Source organism: Sorex araneus, chromosome 6, assembly GCF_027595985.1.
Source record: "Sorex araneus isolate mSorAra2 chromosome 6, mSorAra2.pri, whole genome shotgun sequence".
Lineage (NCBI taxonomy): Eukaryota > Metazoa > Chordata > Mammalia > Eulipotyphla > Soricidae > Sorex > Sorex araneus.
In genome coordinates this window covers 55,677,000-55,695,931 of record NC_073307.1, presented here as the reverse complement: position 1 = coordinate 55,695,931, position 18,932 = coordinate 55,677,000, and the positions used below count along the sequence as shown (strand labels likewise).

The 18,932-nt window shown below is 42.6% G+C and overlaps 1 long non-coding RNA gene, 1 other non-coding gene and 9 pseudogenes across 3 annotated transcripts in view; all 11 read right to left on the bottom strand.

Moving 5' to 3' along the window:
• LOC129406078 (uncharacterized) overlaps nt 1-18,932 on the bottom strand; it is a 46,300-nt gene that overhangs the window by 7,801 nt on the left and 19,567 nt on the right. For both annotated transcript variants that reach the window (XR_008630789.1, XR_008630790.1), the window contains exons 10-16: nt 18,211-18,338; nt 16,482-16,609; nt 15,782-15,891; nt 8,078-8,196; nt 7,731-7,861; nt 4,125-4,236; nt 1,638-1,745 (exon numbers count right to left, since the gene is read on the bottom strand). This is a non-coding gene — a long non-coding RNA (uncharacterized LOC129406078). The remainder of the gene's footprint in view (nt 1-1,637; nt 1,746-4,124; nt 4,237-7,730; nt 7,862-8,077; nt 8,197-15,781; nt 15,892-16,481; nt 16,610-18,210; nt 18,339-18,932) is intronic.
• Nucleotides 1,381-1,472, bottom strand: LOC129406285 (small nucleolar RNA SNORD116). The gene has a single exon (XR_008630906.1). It is a non-coding gene; the product is annotated as a small nucleolar RNA SNORD116 (small nucleolar RNA).
• LOC129406275 (small nucleolar RNA SNORD116) lies at nt 3,895-3,999 on the bottom strand (annotated as a pseudogene).
• LOC129406283 (small nucleolar RNA SNORD116) lies at nt 6,290-6,390 on the bottom strand (annotated as a pseudogene).
• LOC129406271 (small nucleolar RNA SNORD116) lies at nt 7,450-7,550 on the bottom strand (annotated as a pseudogene).
• On the bottom strand, nt 9,889-9,988 carry LOC129406280 (small nucleolar RNA SNORD116; annotated as a pseudogene).
• LOC129406286 (small nucleolar RNA SNORD116) lies at nt 12,666-12,766 on the bottom strand (annotated as a pseudogene).
• On the bottom strand, nt 15,560-15,660 carry LOC129406281 (small nucleolar RNA SNORD116; annotated as a pseudogene).
• On the bottom strand, nt 16,228-16,325 carry LOC129406284 (small nucleolar RNA SNORD116; annotated as a pseudogene).
• Nucleotides 17,968-18,068, bottom strand: LOC129406263 (small nucleolar RNA SNORD116; annotated as a pseudogene).
• On the bottom strand, nt 18,685-18,785 carry LOC129406279 (small nucleolar RNA SNORD116; annotated as a pseudogene).

Genomic DNA, 18,932 nt, shown 5'->3' with positions numbered 1-18,932 from the left:
TATGTAATCCTTATTCACTGTCTTCTAGGAAATTTAGAAGGAATTAAATGGGAGAATCCTTACTGGACAAATATATGGACACACAAATGCACTAGGGAAGCACCTGGACCAGGCGAACAACCATCCATATAGCTTCCATCCCCAGGCATTATCAAGGGCGAGACTCAAGAAAATCAAAGAGACACCGGGACACATAAATGCACCTCATCATCCTACATGCTAAGGAGGGTAAAGGCAAGGAAAGGAGCAAGAGTTCCAGCCTTCAATGTTCTCACCTGGCCCCAATTATCCACAAGACATTGAGGAGGGAGTTCTCCAAGGCATTGTGAGAATGCTTATGATTTCCACTACTTAGAAATCATGAGTCCCCAACGCCAACAACTCTTCTTCCCAGATATAAGTCATACCTACCTGGTGGAAACCTGACTAATCATGCAGGGACAGCATAATACCCAAGCTCCGAATTTGCAACTAATGTGGGATCTACCGAAAGAGTGGTTCTACAAGAAGGCCCATAATCCCTAATATCATCAGAACCATAAAGAAGAACTACTTTCTGGGGCCATAGTGCAGCCCAGGAGGACTGCGGTCATCCACACTCTCATAAGCAGAGGAATCTCTCAGAATCATGCTGAAACATGAGTTTCTCAAGCTCCGCTCTTGAAAAGAGAACTCTACTATTCTCAAGCTCAGTCTCCATTAGTGCTCAGAAAAAAGGCACCGATTGTGCAAATAATATTGAACTCTACAATCATGACTGATCCTCTAGAACCTATCCTCAATTTACTGTCCACATGATCTGCCAGCAGTGTAAGTCCATGTCACTGTCCTTATACTTTATTCTCCCAGCTGGGTCACCAGGGTCAAAAGTGAAAGGCAGCAGCCTATGCGACTCAAGGGCTGGACTATCCATGCAATTCACTCCTCATTTTCACAGTCACATTGCAGCTTCATATGGGCCCTCCAGATTGCAACAACTAGATAGGTGACAACAGAATAGAGGAGTGAGCCAAAGGTTGTCAAATGTATTTATTTGGACCTGCTCCAAAGCAACTAACAACTGGCCTACAATTTGAGTAATTTCTCCGTAAAATCCTAGTTAATAAATACTGCTTGAACAATACACTGTTTGCAAAAATTAATAAAAAGTTCAAGGAGAGAGAAAATGTCATTCTAATAGAACTAAGTGTCACATCACAAAGAAACCCATTAGTATCCAAGGAGCACCCAGTGATGGAAGCTTGATTTCTCCAGTGACATCAAATCACTAGGCCCTGAAAGGTCTGAGAACTGATAGGGAAGTCCCAAGTGATGCTGTGTGCATGTAAAAAGTGAGAAATTGTCCCTCAAGCCTACGTCCTATGGGGTAGACCACATGTTGGATCTTAGATATGATGAGAATGACAGCGGTGTGAGTTCTCACTTATTTTGTTCAGGTTTTCTAAGGAATTTGGGGTACTTATCAATGATCCAAGCACCGTAAGGAGGTTAATAGAAACAGCTACCCTGGCCCAGTAATGAATGGTAATGAATGATAACGGTAATGAGTGGTATAAAGGGAAGGATTCTCAAGCACCCTTTAGATAGACCAATACAAGAATGAAGCAGATGGAATCTTGGATGCATTGACAGTTTACCTCTGGAATATTTGCTGGCCCAATTAACTGAGGTGTCACATCAGTTTGGCTCAGGACATGACAGGACGCTCTTCTTGGTGCATGGTGAGCCTGGCAGGCAACTTGAATCTGTGCCATGTACACACAAATGGGAAGGCATGAGAAACTGGACAACAGAACTAGAGAAGCCACAGGACCTCTCCAAGTCATTTCTAGCACTTGCCCTCATGAATCAGTAGCCATGAAATCAGATTGCATTCGTGGGAGATAGCAGAGCAGTAGATGGGACTGCAGGAAAAAAGTGCATGTCCAATTATGGGTATAATTGTGCGGGGCTTGTGAGTAACTAGGAAAACATGAGCACCATTCACAGCTGCTCTGGATCTATTTTACCTTCAATTATGGTGTCTGCACACTTCAGGAGCCTACAGCCTCCCACTTAAGGAAATCAACATTCATGTCAGTTTATTCCAGGGTGTCAAGGACCAAGTGGTCACAGCCCTCCTGGAAGCAGGGCACACTTAATCTCCCCTCACTTGGCTCCAGGCAAGAGGCTTTTAGCCACTGAAACAAATCCCAGCTCACAGACTGTCATGATCTGCTGCTCCAAATAACAAACCTTGTCCTGTACAACTGGGCGGTCAAAGTCAAAGCCTGTAAACTCCACTGTTATGCACATTATTGAGACACATGAACCTGCACCGAAGTCTCAGAGGCTTCCTCCCCCCATTGCAAGGGGCATAGCTGCTAATGAGTCACAGTACTCTCAGCAGACCATTAGATTGCATAGGCAGTTTTATTCTTGACCACCATATTTTAGGATAAAAACAAAAGTTGCCGGGAGAGCAAAGTCAAATGCCACATGCATAGAAACCCAAAGGTGCTAGGGGATGTCCTATATGAGAAGAAAAAAACTTAGGTACCACTTCTATCCCCAGGCCACAGTGAAAGAATGGTCACAAGAGATGCATAAGAGATAGCAGGCTCAAGAATGTGTCTCAACATACTTCACACAAGAAAGTATAAAGTTGGAAAAAAACAACTAGGTTGAGGCTAAGATCACAAAAAAATCTTCCTTAGTCTTGATTATTCACCTGATACCAAATAAAGAGGTTTTAGTGGATAGGGGTCACTTCAGACCTCCTGAACTCTAATGCAGTCTCCATGTATAGAAATAGTGAGGTCCGAAAATAAACATCTCTGCACAGTAGTATGAGATCTCTGCCCCATTAGTCATATGAGTCATATGCCAACCTAGCACAAGAAAACCTAGCACTAGGATCCTCAGATGGAAATTCATTAAGTATCTGCGGAGAGCCAACTGCTGTCAGAGCACTGAGATTTCCTAAAATCAGAGGCCCTCAAGAGAAAACATACTTTCTAGGGCTATAGAATATACTTAGGATAGCCTGAGGCCAGATGTCAAAACCGCAGCACCTCCCAAGAAAAATGGCATGTCATCAACCCTGACTGATTATATTCCTAGACACACCAATGGTAGCTAATGTAATTAGTAGCTATTGTCCTAGGGATTTCACTGGACCATTGGTCAACCACCACTTGTAGAAGCATGAGAATCACTCAGCATCCCAATGATGAAAACCACCAACTGTGACTATCACTAGCTTCCTCTTCTAGAGAGACCTAACTAATGCCAGAACCAAAGGTATTCTGTATCCAGGATCAACCTCTACAATAACCTCTGACCCTTCTGGGACCTTCCCTTACTGCCATCAACATCAGCCACAAGCAGTTTATGTGTGGCTCAGTGAGCCTAATCCAAATTATCCCAGGTAGAGCCAGGATGTCATTCAACAGGCAGAGCTGCCCAGGGGATGACCATACCTTCTGAGTGTCATTTTTCTAGCAAACTCAGCATCACACCAACCCTCCAAAATACCTGAAAGACACCACTAAGTGCCGACTGCAGCCATCAACTACATTTTCTTGAGACATGCTACAAAACAAAAACTCCCCGGGTCTCCTACCTGAACCTTTTTGCTATAAGTAACCATCAATTAGGAAATCACAAGATTCCTGTACATCAGACTAATTTTAAATGCTAAAGAGAGCCCAGGTAAGACAGGTTCTGTTGCTCCAAAAGCAAAGATGACACACTGGAAAACAGGGCTGTCGTTTACCATACAGGACTGAGTGAAGATCACTGAACCACTATACTTGAAAATAAAGAGCTTGAACATAGATGATTATTGCTCTCAGAGTGGTGATGGTGCATGGATATGTCCATGCCTACCGTCCCTGGGGCAAACCACGTGCTGGACCTCAGATACGATGAGAACGGCGGTGGTGGAGGTTCTCACTCATTTTATTCAGGTTTTCCAAGGAATGCATATAGTTAGGTAGGGGTACTCATCATTGATCCAAGCACAATGGGAAAACTATCTAATACAAACAGCAAGCGATATGGAGCTATTAGTGCATACCAAAGAAGGAGGGTTCTCCAAATAACAACAATGCAGATGTCATTTTGGTGCTCAATTATCTTACCTCTGGAAGCATCCACTGCTCCAACCAAACCTCGGACTCCCACCCACCATTAGCTCAATGAACGACAGGAAGATCTTCTTTGTGATCAGCAAGCCTGGCAGGCAAACATCACCTAAGCAGTGCAAACAAACATTGAAAACCATAAGGTTTTTGGGAACTGGGCACAAGAGACACAGCCACAGGACATCCCCCGGTCAGGCCTAGCATTTGACCTTGTAAGCCAGTAGAAATAAAGTCAGATAAAAGAAATGGGGACAAAGGACCAGTATTCTGAACTTCAGGAATAAAGTGCATGTTACTGTGAGAGTACATTTGTGTAGCGTTCATTGGTGTCCAGATAATAAGCACTTTACCAGGCATCACTGGGTCCTGCTTGCATACTAGAAGAGAAAGAAATCTCTACTACAGGATGCCAACTGTCATCTTCTGATTCAGCTCCAACATACAAAGGAGACATAGTACTGTACATAGTACATATCTGCTGCTGCCAGGAATGGAAATATCTCTCTTCAGCTGCACTATCAATTTTGACCCTTAGCCAAAAAAATATTCTGGCACAGGGATTTCTGTATATGCTGCTCATGATTAAGAAATAATGGCTGGCTACCACACCAGAAATTGAAGCACTGGATACTGTCAGGAAGCTGTTTTGACAGTGCTGGATTCCTTGCACTTTCAACTCAAGCATCTCAGTAGCCTCAGTCTGAATGTCCGGGAGCAAGGGTGGGCACCCTGATGCTGAGTCTCAGTGCTCAAAATGAGCAAGTAGATGGCACAGAGCTTAGGGTAATCTTGGCCAATATGTTGCAGAAAAATTCAAGGGACTATGTGGGAGTAAGACTGACCAGATGCATGAATGAACCTTCGGAGGCACATGGGGCATGCCTTAATGTGATGTTTAAACAACAAACTTCCATACCACTCCTACCTAGAAGACACCATGTCCATGGGAAAAAGAACTGCCAAGATTGAGCAGACCCAGGAATGTACCTCAACATTCTAGCTGCAGAAGAGGATGTTTAAGAGAGCAAGAGCATGTGAGGCCCAACCTTTAAAGTTCTCCTGTTGCCTTCATAGTCAAGGAAGGTAGTTCCTAATCCAGATACCACTGGGGCAGTTATCCCCATTTCTTCTGACAACCTGTTCTCCTAGGAATCGCAATGTCCAGAGTCAGCATGTCTTCCACAGAGGTACACACCAAGTCTTCCCACTAGGACACCTGTCAACCTGCACACCCCAATCTCCATGGATCTGAGAGTCATATGCTCCATTGGTAGAGATTCCATACCAGCCTGGTAACTATGAAGGAGATGTAACTTCCCAGGCCAATGTGAAAACCCAGAAGGGTGTGAGGTCGGTGATCAAATGCATAGTAATTCTGGAAACTATGCAGAAGCTATCCATCAGGAGAGATCACATTCCTTTCTGGTTTCTCCTAGAGAACTTGACAAGCAGTTGAGGCTGTGCAGTGAACAGAGGTCATCAATATCTTTCCCTGGCACAGGAACTTATCACATTGTACCTTGTACCTGAATGCAAATATATGACCTGCCCATATTACCTACATTCCTGTCAAAAGATTCCCCATAGTGCTATGCTCAAAGGGAACTCAGTCTCCCAAGCATAACCTCTGCAATTATAACTGGCCCTTCTGCTACCTGCCCTCATCCACATTGAGCATCAGGAGCACGAATATGACTCAGAATTCTTTAATACTTGCTCTGCGAGGCCACACCAACATTGAAAGCAGACAGGAGGGCTATTGTCAAGGGTCTTGCCACAAACTCTGAACTTCATTACTCTGACCAACTCTGAGTTCCATACTGACCATGGCCATCAAAAGTACAAGATATCCATCAATAACCAAAAGGAACAAATCACACAAACAAAATATTAGGTCTTGACACCAGCCATTAATAACAATTCTTCAATTTGAGAAACTTCTCCTCAACCTTCCAACCCCAGAAAAATTGAATACTTAATACAGCGTGTGCAAAAGATAAGCAACACCCAGGAAAGATAGGTTCTCATCCAGAGAACTCAAAGCCATACCACCATGGAAGGTGACTTTCCCCACAAAATCAATGCCTTGACAACAGCAGCACCCACTGTTTCTCAAGTGAGCATGTATGGGAGTGATGCATATGTGTAAACACAGGGAAGCTATGCCTCAGATATGATGAGAATGGCAGCGGTGGAGGTTCTCACTCATTTTGTTAAGGTTTTCCAAGAAATGGATAGAGATCGGGGTACTCATCATTGATCTGAGCCCAATGGCGAGGGAGCCTCACACAAGAAGTGAGCATTGGCACCTGAAACGATACTCATAATCTACAGGACCCAGAGGCAGCCACATGGTTTTGGGGGAAGTGGGGTTTCAAACATCCTTCAATTCAGCCATAAAGAAGGCAAAAGCTGATGGAATCATGGACGAAAAGCACAACTTACTTCACCACAGCATTAATGGAAAGCAAAAGCATCCTGGCCCTCACAAGACCAAGGTGTCCCTTCTTTCTGAAACAACAGGATGTTCTTCACATACACTATTTTGGAAGTGCGTCAACCTGATCAGTTTATAGAACATGCGGAATGCATGAGAAGGTGCCTGGAGAGAGGACATGAGAATTTCTCACAGGATCCTCCAGGGCAAAAATAGAATTTGCCCTTTGGAACAATTTCAATAAGTTAGGCGACAGGTTTGAAGGACAGCACACAAGTAAATAAGATTCTGGGAAAAGCTGCATTTTCCCGGAAGTGTGTAGCTGTGTAGGCTCCTGTTTCATGGCAGTCATAAGAACCTTTGATGTAACTCTCTGGGTCCACTTTGACTTCTAACACACTGTAAAATGCAGGGGACCATAGCACACCACTGTAAGTATCTAAATATTAGGATGCAACCATTAGAAGGACATCAAACCCTACAAGTGCTAGCTTTGTCCAATAACTGTTCTTAGAACCTGCTGCAAATTAAGTTACCACTCTCTTCCAGGTCTGAGCCACATTTTCATAGTTAATACGAGCAGGGAATAAGAACACTCAAACGCTCTCCTGTACCAAGAGCTCTGACACATGAAGATTCAGGCATTCTCCAGCTGGAGTTCACAGATGATTGTATGTGTGTGTGGTAGGCTGTCCCTCAGACAAGCCATATATCTAGTGTTTCGACTATCAAGCAATCTGAACACTCAAACTCTGCCCATGAAACCCAAGCTCTATGTCCAGCATCACCAACTGTCTCTGAGGTAGAGGCTCAAAGCAGTGGTGCATGTATATGAACACAGGGAAGCTGTCGCTCACAACAACTTTCCAGGGAATGCTACGTGCTGGACCTCAGATACGAGGAGAATGGCGGTGGTGGAGGTTCTCACTCATTTTGTTCAGGTTTTCCAAGGAATGCATAGAGTTAGAGGTATTCATCATCGATCCAAGCACAGTGTTGAGCCTGCAGCAGCTAGACAGGACTAATAGAGCAAAGCCCATGACATTAAAGCCCCAGTGGCATGAAGCAAATATTATGGCCTAGGCATAGGGGTCCTCAAAGAGGCTTCAAGATACATTAAAGCCAGGAAGAAGTATATGGATCCATTGGAGTACGGAACAGCTTACCTTCAAGAAGCATTCAAAGACAGGAACGGCATATGGAACAAATTCGACCTTGGTGTCCTAGCCGCATTTTTTTCTGTGAAAATATGGAGGTCTTCTTGACATATTCCTGGCAGGAAAACTGCATCTGAGAACTTGACACAAAATGAGAACTGTATCATAAGGTGACTGGGTACCTTCTGATGAGAGAAAATAGCCATATGACCCACCAGGCAGGCATAGCATTTCCCTCTCCACGGGGGACAGGACAAAAGCTGGTAGGGGTTTGGTTAGGAATGCATACCTCTATGCATGTGTGTCTGTGTGGGCATTATGTGATACTAGGTAGCCATAAGAACTTTCCATGTTACCTTCTGGATCCATTTTCTTTTAAAATAGGAATCTTGCACATGGTAGACCACAGTCTTGCACTTTAATCTTGGCCAGCTCAATGATGCCAAGGAGATACTCTGCTCACAGCTACTCCTTCCTGGAAGAAGAAAACACTCTAACTACTTTCAACTGAATTCTATATAAGGAAAAAAATAGCTGCCTGTTCTTAATAAGAAACTGTAACTGGTACAACCAGGCAATCAAGTGGCACAAAGACTGTAGTTTTTGTTCTGGAAAATGATGTGCACCTTAACTCAGAAAATCACAAGGACTTCAGAGCTCCTGAGGATTGGAGAAATAAAGCTTCAAAGTCACCAACCTCTCGGGGGAACAATTGGAAGCCATAGACACACTTTGAATTTTCCTATGATTTCAGAAAAAATAAAAAGGGATGACGTGAGAACAAACTTGCCCAGGCACATGCAGGAGCGTTTGCAGATCTATAGTACAGTGAGTAAGTTTCTAACCTTCCATGCATCCTACTCTTGTTTGATCCCAAACGACATATATTATCTCCTTAACTCTGCTAGGAGTGGTACCTGAGGGCAGGGTAAGGAAAAATGCTGGAGCAATGCCTAATAGTTCAAAAACCAATAATTAAATAAACAATAAAGGCACTGGGAACACCTCTTCAAAATAAAGGTACATCAACCTTCTACACTAATCCTATTCCCAGGTTATTATCAAGACACAAGGACCCAGTACGTCCAAAATATGCCTTAATATAAAATGTTTTGGGTAGGCAATGAGATCAAAGTAGCCTGACTGCTGCCTGCGGCCCTAAGAAACAGGTCTTAGGACTTGTTTCTCCACATTATATCAAGGAGGAAACTCGTCTTGACCAGAGCTTTAAATTGGAGATCTCTCAAAATATAATACCAACCCATGTCCAGAAATAAGTAGTATATAATTTTAAAACTTCAGATTTTCACAACTGGATATCCAAACAATTAGTGCAAGGGTCACTGTAGCACCCAGCCTATAGCAGCAACTTATCTAGAGCACAATGAGAGCCAGGTGCTGTCAAGGGGTCAAGAGTCTCTATTATACCAGAAGGCTAGGAGAAAATACACTTTATGGGATCATGGGGCAAGAAACTATGGCCCAACATTCATGGTCACTTCCAACATACCTACTGTAAAAAAGTGGAATGCATAGAGATAATGGGTATTCATTATTGATCTGAGCACAGTGGCAAGGCTGACTCAAACAAGTAGCTAGCTTGGCCCAACAGTGCATGACGTTGAGGAATAGCTCCTCAAGCAGATTTCAAGAAAGGCCAAGGAAAATAACAGATATTCAAGACATAAACAACCTACTCTCAGGAAATGACTGCAGCACAAGAGTAGCCTGGCCCAACTTAACATGGATATCATGTTACTCTCCACTCTCGGTACAAAAGAAAGTTTTTTTTATGGCACAATGTGAGTTTAGTAGGTAAAATCCACTTAAACACTGAAAACAAAAAGCAGAATACATGAGAATTGTCCCAAGGGGAAAGAAATAAGAGATCACAGCCATCGAATTCTACTGGCCAGGCCGGGAAGCTACACACAAATCCAGTGGCCATATTTCAGATGACAAGAATGAGGGACAGTGATAACAAGGCAAGACTGAGGCAAGGAATACATGATGTCCCTGTGTGAGTGATGATACTCGATGCCTACAAAGAGAACAAATCTGGGCCCTAGAAGGCCAACTGCCTCAGAAGGAAAACCCACAGGGTGCTGCACTTTTTTTACTAAGATAAAGCTATCCAATACACCATCCAACGGGCACACTATGTGCAGGACCTCAGACATGATAAGAATGGCAGCGGTGTGAGTTCTCACTCATCTTGTTCAATTTTTCCAGGAATGCAAAGAGTTAGGAGTACTCATCATTGACCCCAGTAAAGTTGGGGCTCCCTAATAGAAAAAGCTGGCTTGAACCAATAGAGCACAGCCCATGACTTCCAGGTCCTAGTGGAAGCCAGAAAACACATGGCCTAAGGGAAAGATACCTAAAATAGCCTTTATGTGAGGCCTTAGAGAGCAAAGCACATGGATTCATAAAGCAAATACCAGTTTACTTTCAGGAAGCATAAATGGTCAACAATGGTCTCTTCCAGCCTTCACTCTATTATAACAGGAAGCTTTTGTTGACATGTATCACGTCCAGATGATAAACTTCACCTGTGCTGTGTACATAAAATGTAGACATGAGTAATTACAGCACACAAATAGGTAGGAGGGCAGGGAGAAGTGCATGTCACTGCCCAGGTGTAGTCAGCTGATGTTCTGGGGTGCCATATCACATTCCTCAGTATGCTATGAGTCCACTTTACACACAACCATCATTTATGCACAGACAGGAGATGAATGTTCATTTTCTCAGGCAACTCTAAAGAGTCAAGAAATTATTTTCTTCATAACAAATGATAGACAGGAAGCAGGGCACACTACTTCCCTTCACCTGCATTCAAATTACAAAGTCCTCAGCCTTTCTAATAAATTCCTTCACACAGATTTGCATGAACTGCTGCTACAAATATATAACATGCATTTAGCTGATTTTTACAATGGGAAAAAAGGGATACAAAGCATATCAGACTGAGTAAACAGAACAGAAATGTTTTCATTGCAACTTTCCTTGATAGTCTTTGAGAATTAAATAGAAAATGGGAGGGGTTTACCTACCATCCCAATCATAATGCTCTCAACAATCAATGGGAATCTCATGAATTCTCTTACAAAAACATTTTATCAGGAAAAATATGAGGAATGGTATGAAAGGAAACCTTCATAAACACATGCCTTGAATGCAAATGCACAATAGGAAAGTCCATTCCAGATAAACAACCATCTGAAACATTATACTCCATGATAATGTAAAGGCCAACAAGAGACTCCTGATATCAGACACCAGAAATGCTCCTGAACAACAAATAGAGTAGCGTCAAATAGGGAGCAAATGCAAGAGCACAAGAATTGGACCCCAAATTTGTTCTAATTCTTCAATTCTCCACATGCTATTGAAAAGGCTAGCAATGACTTCGGGAGATGTCCCTGACTCTAATTACAGATTATATACTACCACGTAAGGACTTCTATCAATAATATCCATGATGTTCGAGAAACTGCAAGGCCACAATTTAGGCATCTCATTTTAGCAACAGTATTATAGTAATATGCCTCTGTGTGAATACACACCTATAGCATGTGAAATTCAATACACCAGTTCAGTATTTGTGGCTTCTCAAGAGCATACTAAGAGCCAGGTGCTGCCAGGAAAAAGGCCAATTCTATGACACCATCCAGGAAAGAAAAAAGGTAACACTGCAGCTACCCAAACTTACCCTAAAGAAAATGAACTGAAACCCTTGAAAACTGGTACCAGGATGCACACTCCCATTCCTTCTCCTCCATCAACATTAAACACAAAGTTGTTGATAATGACTTTCTATAAGGAAGACAGAGGCGATCCCTGTGATATGCATCTAACATTGTTTATGCCAATTAGGAGGCTCAATTAGTCATCTAGATTGCAACTACTAAATAGCCATCAACAGACCAAGTGGCAGAAACTACTAGCCTACACCATACACCATACACCTGCACCAGCACAACATAATTCATTTGCCTTCAAACCAATATAAATTTCCTCAACACCCACATAGGAGAAGATAAATATGACAGAACACAAAGTGATTAGCATATAATAGGCAAGAAACTTTATTTCATGTAATACCTAGGTACCACGACATCAGAAAACATGTTCACATCGAGTGTCTCAATTGTGGCCCATTGATAGGGGCCCTATAATGGTAGGTGAACCCAATAGGGAGGCTTTAGTTGGTGTTGCTTGACTATCACCATGAGAATCTCTCCAAAACCCCAATCACACCTGGAATAGATCATGTGCTAAACTTCAGATACGGTGATAATCGCAATGGTGTGAGTTCTTATTTTATAAAGCTTTAACAAGGAATGTTTATAGTTAGAGATAGTTAACATTGATCTGAGCATAGCAGATAGGTTACCTCCCAAGTCATCTGCATCGGGCAAATAATTCATGGCCAAGACTTAGCATTCCCCAAGACCAAAGGGGATATCATCTTGATGCATGGAGATCTCACCTATGGAAGCATCAACTGGACCAAACAATCTGGGTCTCCCACCCAGCATTAGCTCAGTTAACCAGTGATAGCTCTTTGTGCCCCACGAGCCCAGCAGGGAAAGTTCAACTGCGCCATGAAGACAAAAATGGGAACACACAAGAAGATTTGCAGGGACTGGGCGTGAGAGATCACACTCAGCAAATAACCTTAGGAAACTGATATTTGCCTTTGAAACAAGTAATAAAAAGTCAGATTTTAGGAATGGTGGAGAGACAAGATGAACAGTAAAGACTGCAGCAAAGAGTGTATGTCCTGTGTGGGTGATAATTTTGAATGCTCGACAAAAACCAGATCTAGTCTATAGAAGGCCAAATGCCTCTGAATGGAGGCCATGGGGGGTACTGCATGAAAAAAATGAAGGAAAAGCCATCCATCATGACTAACATCTGGGGGGCACACTATGTGTTGGACCTCAATTACAATGAGAATGGGATCAGTGTGAGTTCTCACTAATTTTGTTCAGATTTTGAAAGGACTACATAGAGTTAGGAGTACTCATCATTGATCTCAGAACAGTGGAAAGGATGCCACACAGAAGCAGCTATCTGGGGCCATTACAGAGGGATGTTTCCCCAAGTAAGAACAAAGCAGATGTCATCTAAATGCATGGAGATATTACCACTGAAAGCGTCCACTGGCCCAACCAATCTAAGTCTTCCACCCAGCATCTTGGTTCTCAGCGAGCCTGCCAGAAAAACTCCACCTGAGCAACATGAACAAAAATGGAAATACATTCAGGAGGAGCCCCGAGCCTCCTCCTGTAAAGTTGCAGGCTACAAAATCAATACCCCAAAATCCATGGCCTTCATATATGCAAACAATGAGGCAGAGGAAAGGGACATGAAAAAAGCAATCCCATTCACAATCGTGCCCCAGAAAATCAGGTACCTCGGAATCAGCTTAACCAAGGAAGTAAAAGACCTTTACAAAGAAAACTACATAACGCTACTCCATGAAATCAAAGAGGACATGAGGAAATGGAAACATATACCCTGCTCGTGGATAGGGAGAATCAATGTTGTCAAAATGGCAATACTCCCTAAAGCATTATACAGATTCAATGCGATCCCTATAAGTATACCCATGACATTCTTCAAAGAAATGGATCAAGCAATCCTAAAATTCATATGGAATAACAAACGTCCAAGGATAGCTAAAACAATTCTTGGGAAAAAGATGATGGGAGGCATCACCATCCCCAACCTCAAACTTTACTACAAAGCAGTAACAATTAAAACAGCATGGTACTGGAACAAAGGCAGAGCCGTAGACCAATGGAACAGGGTGGAATATCCCTACACACAACCCCAAATGTATGACCATCTAATCTTTGATAAGGGAGCAAGAGATGTGAAGTGGAGCAAGGAAAGCCTCTTTAACAAATGGTGCTGGCACAACTGGACAACCACATGCAAAAAAATGGGTTTAGACCTTGACCTGACACCATGCACAAAAGTCAGATCAAAATGGATTAAAGACCTCAACATTAGACCACAAACCATAAGGTACATTGAAGACAAGGTCGGCGAAACCCTCCACGATATTGAGGATAAAGGTATCTTCAAAGGTGACACGGAACTAAGCAATCTAGTAAAAACAGAGATCAACAAATGGGACTACATTAAACTAAAAAGCTTCTGCACCGCAAGAGATACAGTGACCAGAATACAAAGACTATCCACAGAATGGGAAAGGATATTTACACAATACCCATCAGATAAGGGGTTGATATCAATGGTATATAAAGCACTGGTTGAACTCTACAAGAAGAAAACATCCAACCCCATCAAAAAATGGGGCGAAGAAATGAACAGAAACTTTACCAAGGAAGAAATACGAATGGCCAAAAGGCACATGAAAAAGTGCTCTGCATCACTAATCATCAGAGAGATGCAGATCAAAACAACTTTGAGATACCACCTCACACCACAGAGACTAGCACACATCCAAAAGAACAAAAGCAACCGCTGTTGGAGAGGATGTGGGGAGAAAGGGACCCTTCTTCACTGCTGGTGGGAATGCTGACTGGTTCAGCCCAGCTGGAAAACAATTTGGACGACTCTCAAAAAATTAGATATTGAATTCCCATTTGACCCAGCAATACCACTGCTGGGAATATATCCCAGAGAGGCAAAAAAGTACAATCGAAACAACATCTGCACATGTATGTTCATCGCAGCACTGTTTACAATAGCCAGAATCTGGAAAAAACCCGAATGCCCCAGAACGGATGACTGGTTGAGGAAACTTTGGTACATCTATACAATGGAATACTATGCAGCTGTTAGAAAAAAGGAGGTCAAGAATTTTGTAGTCAAGTGGATGGGCATGAAAAGTTTCATGCTGAGTGAAATGAGTCAGAAAGAGAGAGACAGACATAGAAAGATTGCACTCATCTATGGTATATAGAATAACAGAGTGGGAGACTAACCCTCAAGAACTGTAGAAATAAGTACCAGGAGGTTGACTCCATGGCTTCGAGGCTGGCCTCATGTTCCGGGGAAAGGTCAACTCAGAGAAGCGATCACCAACTACATTGTAGTTGAAGGCCATGTGGGGGAAGGGAGTTGCGGGCTGAATGAGGGCTAGAGACTGAGCACAGCGGCCACTCAACACCTTTATTGCAAACCACAACAGCTAATTAGAGAGAGAAAACAGAAGGGAATGCCTTGCCACAGTGGCAGGGTGGGGTGGGGGGGAGATGGGATTGGGGAGGGTGGGAGGGACACTGGGTTTCCGGGTGGTAGAGAATGGGCACTGGTGAAGGGATGTGTTCCAAACTTTGTATGAGGGAAGTATAAGCACAAAAGTGTATAAATCTGTAACTGTACCCTCACGGTGATTCTCTAATTAAAAATAAATAAATTTTAAACATAAATAAATAAATAAAATGGTCAATGAGATAGATGTAATATTAAAAAATTAAGACTGTAGAAAATTAAGCAAAATACCTCCAAAATTTACCTTTTGTAAAAAAAAAAAAAAAAAAAAAAGGAAATACATGAGAAGGTTCCCAGGAAATGGGCAAGAGAGATCACAGTCAAAAGACTCCCATAAGCACCTGGCAATTCTGCCTTATAAACCAGTTTTCAAAAAGATAGATGCAGGAATGGGGTGTTGTGATGAATACATAGGTAAGACTGCATCAAGGAGTGCATAGCCCTTTAATTCCTTGACAGAAAAATGATCTGGCCACTTGAAGGCCAAGTACCTCTGAATGGAGATTTAGGGGGATGTATAATGCTTACGACCAAGGAAAAGCCAACTTTTGTGCACAACATCTGGGAGGCAAACCATGTGTAGACCTCAGATACAATGAGAATGGCAGCAGTGTGAGTTCTCACTGATTTTGTTCATATTTTTCAAGGAATGAATAGAGTTAGGGGTACTCAACACTGATCTCAGAACAGTGGTAAAGATGCCTCACAGAAGGAGCTCTATGGGGTCACTAGTGTATATCCAAGAGGTAGGGTTTGCCAAGTAAGACCAAAACGGATGTCATCTAAATGCATGGAGTTCTTACCTCTGAACGTGTCCACTGGCTGAACTAATCTGGGTCTCCACCCAGCATTCGCTCAGTGAACTACTGGAAGATCTTACTGGTGCTCAGCAAGCCTGCCAGAAAACCTCCACCTGACACGTAAAGAAAAATGGAAATACATGAGAATGTTCCCAGGTTATGGGCACAAAAGAACAGTCACATGAATCCCATGGGCACCTGGCATTTCCCCCTAATAAACCAGTAGCCAGAAATTCAGATGCAGGAATGGAATGCTGTGATGAATAGACAAGATGGCAGCAAGAAGAGCTTAGCCCTTTATGGTTGGTGATACTTGACTTCTTGACAAAAACAGTTCCGGACACTGGAAGCCAAATGCCTTTCATTGGAGGTCTTCGGGGACCTAGCATACCTATGACTAAAAAAAGGCCATCCCTCGTGACTAACATTTGGGGTGCACATCATGTCCTGGACCTCAGACATGAGAACGGCAACAGTGTGAGTTCTCACTCATTTTGTTCAGGTTTCCCAAGAAATGCATAGAGTTAGGGGTATTCAGCATTGATATCAGCACAGTGTGGAGGCTGCCTCAAGAAGAAGCAAGACTTGCCCCACTAGCTAAAAGCACATAGCTTGGGTGGAAATGTACTTAAAAATCCCTTGGCAGAGGCAGAATCAAGGTAAAAGCAAATAACATCACAGACAAAGGTAAGTGGGACCTTACCTTTGGAAATATCCAGGGAAACTAACATATTATTGTTAAATACTTGATCCAGATGTTGAATAAACCTCCATCCTTGCAACAACAGGAGTCTCTTCTTTGTAAAAATGTGCCTAGTGAACAAACTCCACCTGAGCAGTATACACAAAAAACAGAACACATCAGATGGTGCTCTAGTATCAGGAACAGGAGACAGCAACCACAAGATCCCTGAGGCAAAAGAGGAATTTACCCTTAGCAGTAGGAATAACATCAGATGGCATACATAAGGCACAACAAAGGAATAGGCAGGACTGAGGTTGAGAGTATATGATCCTGTGCAGTTGGATTTGGATGTGTGTTTCTTGTTTTTTATCTGAATATTCCCTGTGTACTCTTGGTCTATTACCTTCTGAACACTGTACTTGAGGATTGGAGCATACCAGAGAATTCACTGCAAGGAGTTTGATAGTCATACTATTATATATTGCCTAGCTCAAGGTTGCCTGCTAAAGACCCACTCCCTTTAAGAGTAGTTTCTGCCAACAAAGCAAGGCATGTTTCATCTTTCTTCAAATGAGTTGTAACAAAATAAGCTAACAAATTCTGATCAGATTTGCCATGAGCTGTGCCTCTTAAAGATGCAATGGTGAGATGGCACCAAACAATATAAGACACACTGAATCCCAGCTTCTCATTCATGCACTATGAAGGGTTCTCTACACTTAACAAAAATCTAAGAAGCCTAGATCCGGAAAGACGTTAGAATGTGCATACCTGCCAGTCCAGAAATAGTGCTAGCTAGCTAAGAACCAATAGGAAGGTATAGCATATACTTCTTATCCACAAGATTTCGAAAAAAAAATACACAAATGGATGCCATCATAGCAAAACTGAACAGACATATGCATGAATATAAAATGGACATAGGAAATACAGTATGGAGAGATAACAATCACCCACAGTGATATTGTTTCAGTGTCATCGTATATCTAGGACAAAAGAGACATATAAGACCTTGTAGGCCTCACAATCAGCTTAAACATTCACTATACCCACTGGGAATAATAATGGGAAACAACAAGACTTTACAAATAAGATCCAGCCGTTAACATTCTTCTATAGCCACAATTCTCAATATGGTGTCCAGTATGGAAATCACCAAGGCGAACACTCCGGTGCGTACATCTATACAATCTAATGCCAATCCCTTCCAAAAATTACAAGTCCACAAAACCAACATGGTTTCTACACATGAATACACTATTTCTGTCCAGTAGCCCATAGTGAAGAAAAGACAATGTCTTCCTATGGCAACATGTTTGCTGACTCATCCAGGACCAGATGAGAGTCAGATGCTGCCGAGGATTCAAGATTCCCTAACTTCCCAACAACCTCAGGACGACAATTCATTTGCTGTGCCTAAATAGAAAGTCATGTGGCGGTGCATGAGTGTTACCAAGGGGAAGCTCTCCTTTAGGACTACAGTCCATTGAGCAGACTACGTGCTGGACCTCAGATACGATGAGAACGGCGGTGGTGGGAATTCTCACTCATTTTGTTCAGGTTTTCCAAGGAATGCATAGAGGTAGGGGTACTCATCATCGATCCGAGCACAGTTGGGAGGCTAGTTAACATAAGCAGAAGGACTGGTACAGTAGTGCATGTGCTTGAAGAATGGGTCCTCAAGCACGTTTTAAGAGAGGCCAAAATAAAGCACAGCAGAAGAACTATTGGATGATTATCAACTTACTCTAGGGAAGTGTCTGTGGCACAAGAGCAAACAAATCTTTTTTTTTTATTTGGCTAGATCATCAGTTTTACTGTGGCGAAACAGGAAGCTCTTCTTGATCTACGAAGACGTTGGAAAGAAAATTCCACCTGAGGAGTATACACAAAAAATTAAAACACATAAGAATATACCCAGGAAATAGGCATAAGAGATCATAACTACAGTATCCAAGTGGGCAGGCCTGGAACTGCCTTTACAAACAAATAGCCATAAAATCAGATTGCAGGAATGGGGGACTGACCATAAGTAGTTAAAAATGTGGCAAAATCTGCAAGTCCTTCTATGGATGATGATACTTGACTCCTCCACAGAAAACATAGACATGAGCCGTGGAGTGCCAAGTACCTTTGAAACAAATTCCTGGGTGTTGGTGAATGTATCTGACCAAGGTAAAGGTGTCCCTCATGCCTCCATCCATGAGACAGACCACATGCTAGACCTCAGATATGATGAGAATAGCGGTGGTGTGAGTTCTCACTCATTTTGTTGAGGTTTTCCAAAGAATGCATAGAGTTAAGAGTACTCATCATTGATTCACAAACAGTATAGATACTGCCTCCCTCAAGCAGCTGGCCTGGTCTAGTAGAATGAAGCCAGTGACCTCAAAAGTCAGAGAATTCATGGGGGCTGGAGCGATAGCACAGCGGGTAGGGCGTTTGCCTTGCACGCGGCCGACCCGGGTT